Source organism: Podarcis erhardii (assembly GCF_964252035.2).
Source record: "Podarcis erhardii genome assembly, chromosome: 6".
Classification (NCBI taxonomy): Eukaryota; Metazoa; Chordata; class Lepidosauria; order Squamata; family Lacertidae; genus Podarcis; species Podarcis erhardii.
Genome location: NC_138510.1, coordinates 39932758 through 39946585, shown reverse-complemented (window position 1 = coordinate 39946585; position 13828 = coordinate 39932758). Strand labels below are relative to the sequence as shown.

At 43.3% G+C, this 13828-nt stretch overlaps 2 long non-coding RNA genes across 2 annotated transcripts in view; one reads left to right on the top strand and one right to left on the bottom strand.

Moving 5' to 3' along the window:
* Nucleotides 1–13380, bottom strand: part of LOC309343479 — a 24539-nt gene extending 11159 nt beyond the window's left edge. Inside the window, exons 1-2 of the long non-coding RNA XR_014157292.1 lie at nt 11904–13380; nt 2416–2554 (exon numbers count right to left, since the gene is read on the bottom strand). This is a non-coding gene — a long non-coding RNA (uncharacterized lncRNA). The remainder of the gene's footprint in view (nt 1–2415; nt 2555–11903) is intronic.
* Nucleotides 11296–13828, top strand: LOC309343488. Its single transcript, XR_014157302.1, has 2 exons — nt 11296–11364; nt 13393–13828. It is a non-coding gene; the product is annotated as an uncharacterized lncRNA (long non-coding RNA).

Genomic DNA, 13828 nt, shown 5'->3' with positions numbered 1-13828 from the left:
ACAGACTAGTCAAACTATGGAAGTACACATGGGTGGGGCAGACAAAGGAAGAGAAGGAGAGTCTTCTGCTTCCTTCTGCCCCTTTTCACCACCACACACTTTAAAGACTTGCTGATGAGACCATTACTACAACAAAGTTACAGTCCTGTGCACACTTTCATGGGAATAAGCCCTGTTAAGTACAATGGGTCTTCCTTTTGAGTAAGTATGCATAGGGTTGTGCTGTAAATAAGTTCAGACTTTTACTTAGGCAGAAGCACGCAGGTGCACAATCATACAGAAAATAAGAACGTGAAGTTCTTTAGTCATTTATGGGACACAAGTTGAGTTACAGATTCTCCAAGCACAGGAGGTGTGTGTGTGTGTGTGTGAGAGAGAGAGAGAGAGAGTGTGTGTGTGTGTGTGAGAGAGAGAGAGAGAGAGAGAGATTGGCTGTTTGCCGGTTGTTTCAGTCATCAGCATTCAGCACTATCCAAAATAATAATAATAATAATAATAATAATAATAATAATAATTATTATTATTATTAATTAAATTTGTGTATGTTACAAAATTGTTAAAAATGAGATCCATGGGTATAAACCAAAAAACAAGCCTTTTGTTCACAATTTGTCTTTTACAAAGAGCCAGTGCTTAGGGAAAGGGGAGAGAGCTTGACTGGGATCACAATGTGTAGGTGGCTTTAACCATTTCTCCTGCTACAGTTCTGAGCCATGTTGCTTCCCTTGTAGCTATTTACATGGGAGTAAAGGCTCCCAGTGGAGTGAATGGAGCTCCACCCATGCAAACACTAGGCCCAGTTTCTATTGGGACTGCGGGGGGGGGGGGGCAAAAGGGTTAACACCCTCCCTGGTAGTGATCCAGCTCAGGGAATACACTATATATTGCTCTTCAGTGCTAGGAAAATGTTGCAATCAAGAGCAAACCATATGAATAATTTAACACAGGAAAAGCCAACATGGTGCCCTACAGTTATTGCTTGATTCCAACTCCCATGAGTCCCAGTCAGCATGGCCAAGGGTAAGGGATGTTGGGAGTTGATGTCCAACATCATCTGAAGGACACCACACGTAATGTGTTGTTTGGCCCAAAGGCAAGTAACTCAAAACGTTCTTTCTCAAAACACTCCACAGTCTCTTTACTTTTCTGGAGCTTTAGCCAACACAACAATTTGAAAATCAAACTGCTCTTCTTCATCTGCAATAGTAAGGATAATTGTTCAATTTGATCTAAAGATTAATCATTTATATACTGAGCCTAAGAAACTCTGGCAACTTGACCAAGATAGAGAGGTCAATGAAGAATGACTTCACAGGAAAGCTTATTTTATGTGGGGAAGGGCCTAGATCAGTGGCAGAGCACATGCTTTCCATTCAAAAAGTCCTAGGTCCAACTATTGGTATCTCCAGATAGGGATGGGAAAACCTCCTGCCAGAAATTCTGCGCACCTGGATTGTGGGCGGCAGCTGTGGCATGGCTCGCTGCCACCACCAGGCTCCTTTCTCTGCTTCCAGCAGCTGGCGGGAGATGACATGACCTCTCCCTGCTGGCTGAGGGTGTGGGGTAGAAATTTGAATTTAGCCTGCCTGTGAAACTAACCAATTACGGGCAGGCTCAGGAGGCTGGCAGAGGGGGGTGGGGGTGGAGCTGGATGAAGACTCCTGCAGGGTTCTGGTCCTATTCCCAGACATAAATTAGGCCCACCTCCTTACCCTTTACTGCAGTTGAACTTTTCCAACCAGAAGTACACCCATCGGTTCCAAAAGTTACGTTCCCAGCTATGTAAAGGCCACTGGATGGGAACTGGAGCTTTTATAGGAATTATTCCAAGTGGATACACACACATAAATTTGGGAAGGAAGGAAACTCGAAGGGACCTGCTATGCAACCAGGAGCCAAGTGTTTTCTTTTCCGCATTATCAGTGGCTTAGTTCAATCCAAGAAGTGGTCCCGAGATTCCTTTCCTTCTGCTCACACGACACCCCAGTGGTGGGCTCCCTGGACAGCTGCAGTCAGGCAGTGCAGATAGTACTGAACTAGATGGACCAATGGTCTGTCTTAGTATAACAGAGTGTCCTATGTCCCCATTTTATATTTTTATTTTAAAAATTATATCCCACTTTTATTAGGAAAAAAATCAAGTATGTTTTCACTGGGTAATGACTATCAAGTATGTGCCCAGAGATGATAGTTGCAAGGAATAATATGGGTATCAATAAAGAAGGAAGCTAATAACTGTAAACAAATTAAAAGAGTTACAGCTGATAATGCCATCTCATTTGTTCATACTTTCTATGTTGAATTCTTTTCTTCAACGATGCTATTTGGGTCCATAAGAATTTGCATCATACTCTGAAAAAGCAAGATCTTAAAATAGCAGAAAACCAGAAACTTATGTGCACTCATGTGCCTTACCACATCAGGTTTTGATGGGACGAAGGAATGGCAAGCATCATCTACCAGACGAGACAGAATTCCTGCTATTAGGCATCATTCTCTCCAAACTTTGTGGTCTGTTGCGCATCTGATATAAGATTGTAATGAGGTAAGAATTCTGGGAAAATAAAGCAAAAGGAAGTTGGCATCAACAGAAGAAACAGCACACAAGTAAAAAACCAACTCCCCACATTTATGTTTCCTTATTTAAAACTGTAGTGTTTATCACATTCTTGAACGTCTGACTCGTGATTTTAAAACTCCCCCTCTTTCATCAAAGGGCCATATTTCCGCGAAGTAATAGAAGTTACCGTCAGTTGAAGTCAATGAGAACAATGTTGTCAAACAGCTTCTGATAAGAAAGGGTTGGGCTTTTTACAAAAGTTAAGCCATGTTGCTCAGCTATTTCTAATGCTGGGTGCGGGTGGGGGGAGAAAATGTAGCACATCCTTAAGTGTTTTATTTACTCCCACTGCACCAATCAAGGGACCATAGGGGTGGCAGTCATGAATACCTGCTGCATTGCAGAGAGTGGTGCTGGTAAAAAGGCTCTACTGCAGCCCAGTGCCTCATTTTCAGAAGCAAAAGAAAGGACGTCCTTTGCAAGGCCTCTCCTGCCTTGCAAAAGCCACCATGAACTATGGTAGCATTTGGAAAAAGGTCCAGTACAAAGGAATTTATACCCCAATAGACAGGCCAGTTGGAGCAAGCCCAAATGGAAAAGCTAAACCCCCCAAATTAAAATGTGTGGTGACAGACAACATGATTGACAATGTTAAAAAACCAAAACATTCCCTAGGGAGAAAGAAGTATTCTTTCTCTCATTCTGGTAATACTGAACTTGATGGCACTATGTCTTTCAGTTTGGTGGTGAAAAGGGGATTTCCCAGATGTGCAGAAATGCATTTGAAAAATGATTGTAAAATTATGAACATCCCCTCCCCAGGCCAGAAGAAGGCTGAGCATAATCAGTTGGCATCCAGCAGCTGCAGAACATCACAAACGTTGGTTATATTAAGTAGGTGGGTGAGGAGGAACTAGGAAGGTGGGAAATTGGCCTGCTTGATGCTCTAACATCTTATATTGTTCTGAAGGTGAGAATTAGGTTGGCAGGAATGCATGCTGCAAAATAAAATAATAATAGGTAGGGAAGATTTCAAAAGGTAAGAAAGAAGGATGGCATCCTTTTTCTCCCTCGCTGTCCTTTGTGGGCTTTGAACAATGTCACAAGGCTCTCCCCTCCCCCCAGGAACTGCAAGGTGTTGGCAGTGCCCCACCACATTTTGCATTTGGATCCCCACTTGTCTTATTATGATACCAACTAGGAAAATTCTGATAAAAATGGAAATACAGTGGTACCTCAGGATGCGAACGGGATCTGTTCCGGAGCCCCGTTCGCATCCTGAAGCAAACGCAACCCACATCTGCACGTGCACGTGTCGCGTTTCACCGCTTTCGCGCATGACGTCATTTTGACCGTCTGTGCATGCACGCATGGCGAAACCCGGAAGTAACGTGCTCCGTTACTTCCGGGTCGCTGCGGAGCGCAACCCGAAAATATTTAAGTTGAAGCACATTTATCCCAAGGCATGACTGTAACAGAAATTGCCCATTTATTTATCATGTCTAGAATGGAAATCAATCCAGCAAATAAGATCAGTATTTGCTGTTGCTTTCTGGCCACCAATGATACGTTCCGCGCCCCCCCCCCCATTCCCATTTGTATTGCATTTCCTTTGCATTGAAACAAATGGGATGGAAGAATGTAACAACATGATTTACGTAGATTACATAGTTAATTACGTACATTAGGCAGGTTACGTAACTTCACCACAGCAAACAGCAAAACAAATAGTGTTGTCTTTGGCAGAAGACAAACAGCAGCACAACGGAAATAGCGACGCATGCGACGAAAACAGGGCAGAACAGAAAGAGGTGCCTTCTTCCATCCCTAACAGGAATTTAAAAAACACGGACTAGGACAATGTTCCAACTGAACCATGTTCTACAACAGATGCAGTTTCCCTCTTCAAAGATCTCATTAAATCACCTATGAAAGTTAACACACAGCTGGCTCTTTACCTCATGCTAGCCAGCTTCTCTCACAACCGAAGCTTGTGAATCCACTTTAAATCCTAGTTTCAAATTCTGGTGAAGATGAACACCCTGGTTAGCATTAATTATGGCTACTGCTGGTGCACAGTGTTGGTTTCAGCTTTTTTTGACAGTGGCGAGGCACTGTGCCTGATCTGCACTGGGTGGAGGCAGCTGCTTCCTCACTTTGCTCTTACCAGGCCTTGCATGCTTGGGAAATGCACAGAAACAGCAAGTAGGAAGAGGAAGAATAGGGAGGCACTGCGAGCCAACAGTGGGCCTTGCTGGGATATGGCCCTCATCAGATGCCCAATGACCTTGCTAGCCCTGTGGTGCACACAGCATGCAACTCCCCACCCTCCTGGTCCAGTGCAAAGAAAACTATCCCTTTTAGAAATTCGTCACAAATTTTGAAACATCCATGGAACACATTTTTGAAACTTTGGCTCCAGGGTGAATGAGGGTGAAGTGGGAGAAGCCCTGGTGATCCAACGCTACACGCCACAGCAATCAGATCTGCCTCTGACTGTCGCACTGAAATCCTCACTGTATCAAAGCAGTGGGAGTTAAAGAAAGTTACTCTTCTTTACCCCATACCACAGGGCACAAGCACAAAGGAAATTAGAATGGCCTAGAGTGGTACAGTCCATTTGGGGAGTTACCATTACCAGTGTAAAGAAGGCAATGATACCATGTGGTTTCCACTCCCCTTCTATTCTGTAGCACAGATGTACTTCCTTACACATCACCCACAACACTGTTTAAAAATATGTACATGCAACATATGAAGGAAGCCAACTGTGAGAAAAAGGTCAAAACTGGTTAGCCAGGATCTAAAGAGCTACTTTAGGTACACACAAGGACTTGGACATGCCTTGGGAGGTCTTCTTCTTCTTCTTCTTCTTCTTCTTCTTCTTCTTCTTCTAGCAACCCCATTACTCTGTTTCAAGAACTGTCCTCCATGTGGAATACAAGGTCTTCTTTACATGAATCAGAAGGCTGCAGTTATCTCTCACGCAAACAGAATTGGTTCTTTGGAGCCCTGCTGTTATTTTTATTTTTCAAAATTATAAAAGAAGTCTGATTTATTTACTTATTAATCAACCGAAAGCTAAACATTTGGGTCACAAAAAATCCCCTCCGTTGTTTTGTCTCACACTGACACCATGAACAATGAATTATTTCAGCCTCAATCCATGATCTGCAACACCAACAGGGCCTCTGACTCTGTCAAATGCATCATCTGCAAGACGGGATAAGGGCATATCTGCCCCAAGTTCAAACACACTTCAACACAAGGGAGAAATGAATGGCTTCATGAACTAAGCCCTGACCACGCAATCCTCTGCTACAGTCATAAATGTCTGGACCAGAGCCACATATGGATACGCCCTAACTGAGTTAAGGCAACAGTCTACATCACAGGGCCACCTATGAAGCACATGTCTTATTTTTACCTGTTCTTGAGACATGAACAGACTTTCATTCCACTTGTGAATAAATACTAGGAGCGTTTAATCTAACTCCCTAAACAAATAAGGAAGGCGTTAAGAGAACAAGCAATATTATTCCAGTTATATTAGTCAAAGGCCACACCAATCAACTTTTACACTTCCTGCTTGCCATTCAATTTAGCAGTACAGTGGTGCCTCGCAAGACGAAATTAATCCGTTCCGTGAGGCTCTTCGTATAGTGGTTTTTTCGTCTTGCGAAGCAAGCCCATTGACAGCTTAGCGGATTAGCGCTATTAGCGACTTTTAGCGGATCAGCTGATAAGCGGCTTAGGGCTTAGGAAAAGGGGGGGAAAGGGGAAAAAACCCGCAGGAACTCGCAAGACATTTTCGTCTTGCGAAGCAAGCCCATAGGGAAATTTGTTTTGCGAAGCGCCTCCAAAACGGAAAACCCTTTCGTCTAGCGGGTTTTCCGTCTTGCGAGGCGTTCGTCTTGCGGGGCACCACTGTAGATCTGAAATTATCTGGAGCCAAATAAGTGGCCATGGGTAGCCTGACACGATTCCCCAAAACAATGACACTCAGGAAAGATGTGACACATTTAGATTAGACATGTTCAACTGCTAGTTCACTACAGGGTCAGATTTTAACATGCAGACCACAGACTACAGAGGACAACCTAACCAACAACCATAAAAAGGCAGCAGAAGCAATCTATCAGGTCCTTAGATTTGCAAAAACTGTGAAAAATAGTAGCAGCAAGTACATAGGAAGATAAAGTCTGCCAGACCCAAGAGTCTGTTTGCTTCTTTGGAAGGGCAAGGAAAGTACCAAAACAAAAGTGAGGGCTAGTGCATTTTCTCTTCCTCTCTCTCTCTGTGTTATCTGTATACATATATACTGCTGCTACTATGGCAGAAACTACCAATAATGCTATGATAATAGCAGCCACAGAGAAAAGCACAACTTAAGATGCACTGCCGTCTTGACAAGAAAACAGGTATCAATGCAAATACTTCCACACCCGCATACATTTGTGAAAGAGGTACCTGGAGGTAATTGCTCAATATTTTGGGGACCTGACATCAGAACATCCATTTATTCCACAACAATGTTTTCTATATGGTTTTCTAAGTATTGGTTTGGTGTTTCTTTTAATGTGATTGTTTCCATCCAAATGTAAGCCTAGAAATCGTTCCTTATTTATTATTCCATGGGCTACATTATTGCTATTCCCTGCGCTATATTATTGTCAGTTCAAACTACAAGCAGGCTAATGAACTACCCAGAGAGTTCCCATTATCTCCTAGTGGGTCTCATCCCACCATCTGGGCTTCATTGTTGTACAAGTCATACCAAGCAGGGTGTTCCAATGTGACTCGCGTAAATAATTTGGGATAGATCATTACATATGATTACACCTGAAGTGGAATTCACGCCCTTTCTAAATTTAGTATCCCATCTCTCTGGCAAGTAAACATACAATGCTGCAAAAGAAAGTTCAAGAGACTGCAGGATGCAGCTATGCAACACGATGGGAGTGAATCATTAGAATACTCCCAATTAACTTAGTTTCAAGCAATTATAGGGTTTGTTTGTTTTTTGTAAAACACGTATCTGATTCTGACCATAATTTAGGGTTTCACATTGCTTTTGAATTCATATTTGAGTTCAGACTACTGCAGAAGGAATGGCTGGTAACAAAATAAAGATGTTGGTTCTGGGCGTATGTCTCAGAACCACAAGTAAAACATAATCTGGGGATCTGGAATACGCTAGTGGTAGATGGTGATGCAGCAAAATGGCCACCCAAGCAGCTGCGTGGCATTGCCCCTCCTCAGGCAAGCAATTCGGTGAGGGGAAGCAGTCGTGCTAAGAAAGATTTCTTTAAAAAATCAAGCTACTTTTAATTTTTTTTTTTAAAAAAAAATGGCAACAAACCTAACCTATTCAGAAACACAATTCTCCATTGCCATCTTTAATACAGGGACACTTGTACTTTATATGTGGCCCTCTTAATAAACAGTTTAAAGTTCATTCTTTTCCATTATCATCACAACCACAACAGAAACCCAACCTTCTTTTTCTTACCCTTGACAAGGTTGGGGAGGGAGGTGGAAATAGTCGACAAAGGCCACACCCAAACCACTGCAAAACACTCCCGAGCACTGGATTAAAAAATTGCAAAGTGGAACTGTGTTGTTTTTTATTTTTGCAAGGGAGGGGCTCAAAGGGTTGGGGAAAAGCAAGTTCTATAAGCACAAGGGTAGGGTTGTTGTTTTGTTGTTTTTTTACGTGCTCTTTTAAGAAACCAGGAGAGAGAAAAGCGATAGAATAAACGAAATTTTCAAGAAGACTTTATTCTCCTCATAGCATCAGTAAAGCTCCCGACACAAAACCCAATACTGTTTTGATATGACGTGGAAATTAACAGCAGCAGTGCTGCAAGCACTGAATCTACTCTGCCAGCAACAAAATGGCCAGGAGTGCAGTTGCCGCCATCTATATTCTTCTGCTGTTAGCTGCGGTGAAAGCAACACATGCAGACACCACAAACAGTTTTGAGTAATGACGTGTAGTTTTAATACAGAGGTTTTAAAAATGTGTTTCTTCCTCACACCCACTTTTGTTTGCATCTTCTGCCTTCTCAAAGAACAGCAAAATACAGATGCATCACAATGGACCACTACCAAAAATAACACCATTCAGAATCATGTCCAGCTGCTTGCTTAGATAGCACCAATTAAAAAATGCATAGGAGTTGTTACACTGCCCTGATATGTTCTATCATGCCTCAGTGTACTTCACAAAAACTGTGGAGTCTTATTGCAGTGGAACAATCCCAGGCCTATGAGGGAGAATTATGGTCTCGGTAAAGACTTGGAGGTATTCCTTGTTAAAGAAATACAGTTTGAAACATTGATCAGAATCAGTTCTTGCCATGCCCACTTTGCAGAAAAGAAAACGGAAGCAAGCAGAAAGAAACAAATTAGCCCAAGGTCACAAAGCTCAGCCGAGAACAGCAAATTTTCAGACTTCGAAGTAAACCACATAAGCTTCCAAACTACTTTCAGCCAAGGCTCACCTGCCTCCAGTGTCCCTGTATGAATATAACTCCGGACACACGAGATGGACAGTCTTGCTTTCCTCATCAACCTACAGAAATATTACGCCTCTCTCACTCCTTGTAGCTTTCAGGTTCCATAGATTCCCTTGCAGGAGCAGCCACCGATCACCAAAGAAAGTGGTTTTAAAAAACAAGCCCCCTAATCCAGATTCACAAAAAAACAACAAACACCAACATATCTGAGCGTGGTAAGAAAAATAGCAAATCTATCTCCATGCTCAGTCCTAAACATTCAGAAAAGTGTTTTAGGGAATAAAGAAAAGAGAGGAGTTCCATCCGTATTCCTCATTTATGAATCCAGTTCACTCCCCAAAATACTAAGGAACGCCATTATGGATATGTTACCCCTAGTGGTCATGTCTAGAAGACACAAGAGGTGTTTGTTTAGATGGCGTCGGTCAAAATGAATTTAACCCAGCACTCTCCCAACCTACCCAGCTGCATTATAGTCTCCAAGTCCTGCCAGGAACAAGCATGATCTCAGCACTGAGTCGGTCCCTTCCCAGGAGCGGCCATCGCAGTTGTGCCTCCTGTTGCCCTCCTCTGCGGAACTAGCACTGCAGGATGCAAGACTGCCTCTGGAGGAGACAGCTCTGCAGAGCAAGGGCTCACACCGGGGGCGAGGGGGAGGGAAAGAGAGAGAGAGAGAGAGAGAGAGGTGGTGCACCTGCAATGAAAGATAATTTCAAATTAGGCATAACACTTGGCAAATCAGAAAGGAAAAATGAAGGTGTGCATGAGGGGATAATATAGGAGGGGTGTATTTGCTGTGTCTCCTTGCCTTCCTCCTTCCACGCATCATGTCTGCCTCCAGAAATGGCTTCCTTATTATTTCTCTCCTTCCCCTCCGCCTCTTGCTCCTTTGAGCTAGCAAATGTGAATAGAAGACTATGCATATTCACCTTTCTTAGGGCTTTTAAAGCCTACTGGTGAGAATACATCTTGTAACAACACTTGAGAAGACAGAGTACTTTAAAAGAAATTAAGATGAAGAATCAAAATGCATCTGATCTGGTTCCAAAGCCAGCAAACTGCTGCCGAACGACTGTCTGTACTTGACTCTCTCTATGCCGGTGAGTCACCAACACAAATCCTTTTACCATCGTAAACCCTTCAATTCATTGGAGCATTTTATGAGAAAACGCCACAAGAAACTCACCCTCTCATGTTATGTGATAATGCTAGTTACTCTGGATTTCATGGCAGGTTCCAAAGAGAAGAGAAGATAGACCCCATCCTCCAGAACAGAATAAATGGTTGACTGGGATTGGCTATGGGATAGTCCAGTATGGAAAATCTGATTCATGAAATGGTTAAAGCAAGCACTACGTCTACCTATATGCCGGATCCTCATCCCCCCACTCCGCTCCCCGGCTCGATCTGGTGGTTTATTCTTCTTGACCGTCCACCTATCGTTCTCCAGCCATCTTAGAACTCTCCATCCCCTCCTTTTAAAACAAAACAAAATGACAGAAAGCAAGCCTCATAGATCTTACCACTATGTTCTGTTGCCATTCAATCCCATCACAGCACTGACTTTGAGGTTACACTGACGTAACCTAGGACACATTTCAGTTTTGGTTCAGTCCAGGTTTTTACATATATACCAGTGGCAGGCACTCTCACTGCCCCAAATAGTTTACAATACATGTAAATAGCTCTGCCTAGTTAGAATTTTTCCACTCACAGACAGAGATAGCCACCCACCAAAGTCTCTTTTTTGTTGTCTCTTCTGAAGCCTATAATAATGTCACGTCATCGTGGCTTGTCTCACAGCAGCCGGAAACACGCCTGTTACTGATGCAACTCGAGTCACAGAATATTTGTTTTTCCTTCTGCGTCACTTGAACCAGTAATAAACTAAACTAATCCACAATACTCAAGTTCCTGCTTTTTTGCTTTTCTCTTTAAATGACCAGCCTTGAGAACACAGACACATTCCAAAATGCCTGATTTAAGGAAAAGGAGGGGTGGAGAGAAGCAAACAGCCAACATTTTAAGTCACAAATTGTTCAGACCCCCTTTTAAAGCAAGAGGAATGGAACATTTAGATTTGATATCCTGGCCCCAGCCAATCTGAGGCAGCTTTTCACCTGCCACTGCCTCTCCCTCCAATGGAAATGTGTGTTTAGAATAAGAGCCCTCCCCAGCCAATCATGTGTAGGCTCAGGCACTCAGTTAATGATGCAGCAGTACAGGGAAGACTATCACATGTGAGCTGGAAGACTGCCAACATGGAGACACGGAGAGAGCAAGGTAAACAACTTTCCAACGCCAAAATGATGACATTTAATTCCTAAACGCTATCTTCCCTTCTTAACTCAGTCCCTTTCAGCTGGCCTGGAGATTCACAGTGTACCTGTTCCCCCTGATGCTTTTTAAACCCAGTAACATGCTAGGCAAAGATCACTGCGTCATCATTCACCACTTTCTGAACTATGCAGATACAGTCCCTCAGATTTAAAAATCCAGAGACTGTCTTTTTAACCCCTCTGCCAACTCCTTGATGTTAACCTCTGAAAAACTACTGTTCTCTCTTCCTTCCCCAAATCTGCATTACAGCTACGCAGTGACATTTTACAACCTGTGCCTTCATTCCATTGGTGTGACGCAGGACACAGCCAACAGTATCTAGCCACAGAAAAATAACATGGGGTGTAAGAGTTCTGGGGGTGGAGAGTTTGGGGACAGAAAGAAACCCCAACAAATACCCACATACACACACACACACACACACAACATAAATGAGACAGTCGGTTCAACTCCCCCACCCCACATCCCAATCCGATACGTACGTTAAGGTAAAAGAGGAACCACGAATTCTGTTCATCTACACCTGTGCAGTCCTCAACCCTCTGTTTGCGCCGCCGCAGGATAGAACATTCCAGAATTTTCCTCCCATTAACCCTTCCTATGTATGCCCCCCCCTTGCGGGATTAACTGCGTTGCATCTTTCCGGTATCATCAGTGGACAAAATCTGCTGGTACCAAACAAGCTTCAAAATAGCGGTTCTTTTTTAAAAAAATATGCTATATGGGTAAAGGAAGCATGCTTCCCAATGTTGTTATCACTTCTCTTTCATGAGCTCTCTCTCTCTTGCTGCAGCAGGGCTGTTGCTAGTAGACCTATCGACAGAGCTTGCTTTCCCTCTCTCTCTCTCTCCCCCTCTGAGCTGTGTGACGCAGCTCAAAATTCTCCAGGCTGCTCCTTGTGTTTTAACAGCAGAACTGCAGCTTTCCCCAGAGATCCGATGCCAGCAGTACCAGGGCCGGACAAACCAAGAGAAAGTCACTCCCAGGCTCAGCACCTATATCTCTGCGCTCCCTCCTCATCTTGGTTTCTTTGCTTCATTTCCAAGCTTCCCCTTTCTCATGTTCGCATCGTCAGCTTCGTGTGGCTCTCCCACAGTTACACTTGCTAGCTTAACTCTTTTTAGGGTTGGCAAGCATCTCCTGAAGAGGCACAGCTTAAAAACAGAGCAAAGTTTCGTGTCATTAACCCCCACCAGCTCATTCCCGTTTATAAAGCAACACAAAGCAGATGTTTTTCAATCCTCGAGAAAAGCTAGTGCACATCCCAGAGACACATGCAATATAATTTTTGATTTAACTCAAAGGGCAGCAAAGGCACTGCAGTTTGGAAAAGACAGTTGCTTTTAGGCACACACCCGAGCACATGCTTTTAACCGTTTCATTTCTGCAAATGTCTGAAAACTTCAAGCCTTCCACACTCCACTCAAATACATTTTGGAAATTTGTTAATTGGGGGGGGGGGGGAGGGCGGGTAAAAAAACAACCTGTCTCTGTGGATGCATGAAACTCTGCAGGCCTAGGTCACCAGCAGTGTTAGCCTCAGGAGAGGGTTTTTCTTACAACAGTTAATCACTTCAGCATGGTGAGAGGAGCAAATGGTTTTCCCTCCAAAATGTTCCAGGGGTGTGTGTTCCCCTGGCAGCAAGCTGTGTGTTAACCCTTTCGGCCCCACAGATAAGTTTACTGGAGTTCAAATGGCCTGTCTCAGCTGTGAGAGGAAACCATTAGGAGCACCAAGGCATGACAAAAGGACCATTTGGGGAGCGATTCTTGAAAATCAGAATATGAAAGACGGAATATTTTGCTTTGTTGGGGTAATTCTGAAAGACTAGATAAAAGAAAGGCTCTGGTGAGCACCTCAAAACAGAAACATGCCAGCCTTAAATTTGTACTGGAAGGCTGACTGCACAATTTCGATGTTCTAGCAGAGCTGAAGAATCCAGTGATTCTCCCCCTCCCTCTTCTTTACAGAGTTATTTTAGAGTTATTCACTGCCTGAAAGTGACATCTGTTGTGCACAGATGCATGCAAGAACAATTGCAAAACTTCCAAATGCTAAAACAGTCCACACAGAGATGCAGAGCTCAAAATGTATGCGGAGGCAAGGCAAAGGAGTAGTGATGGACAACGATAAAGTACAAGGCACTTCCAAGACTCCCAAGAGTTCTGAGTGAACTTCCTGGATGTCTTGATTCAGCAGCATTTCTTTCAACTCTTTCCCTTCAAATCTTTTGTCTTGTTGTTTTGATATGCAGAATTATTTGATTCATATTCAGATGAGTTAAATAGGATGCTAAATGGTGACTAAATGGGTTTGGGCAAGGGAGAGGGGGTTTCTGTTTAGGTATTTGGGAGGTATTTGGCTAGGAAACGTTACCAAAATAAAAATAAAAATGACTATTTTTAA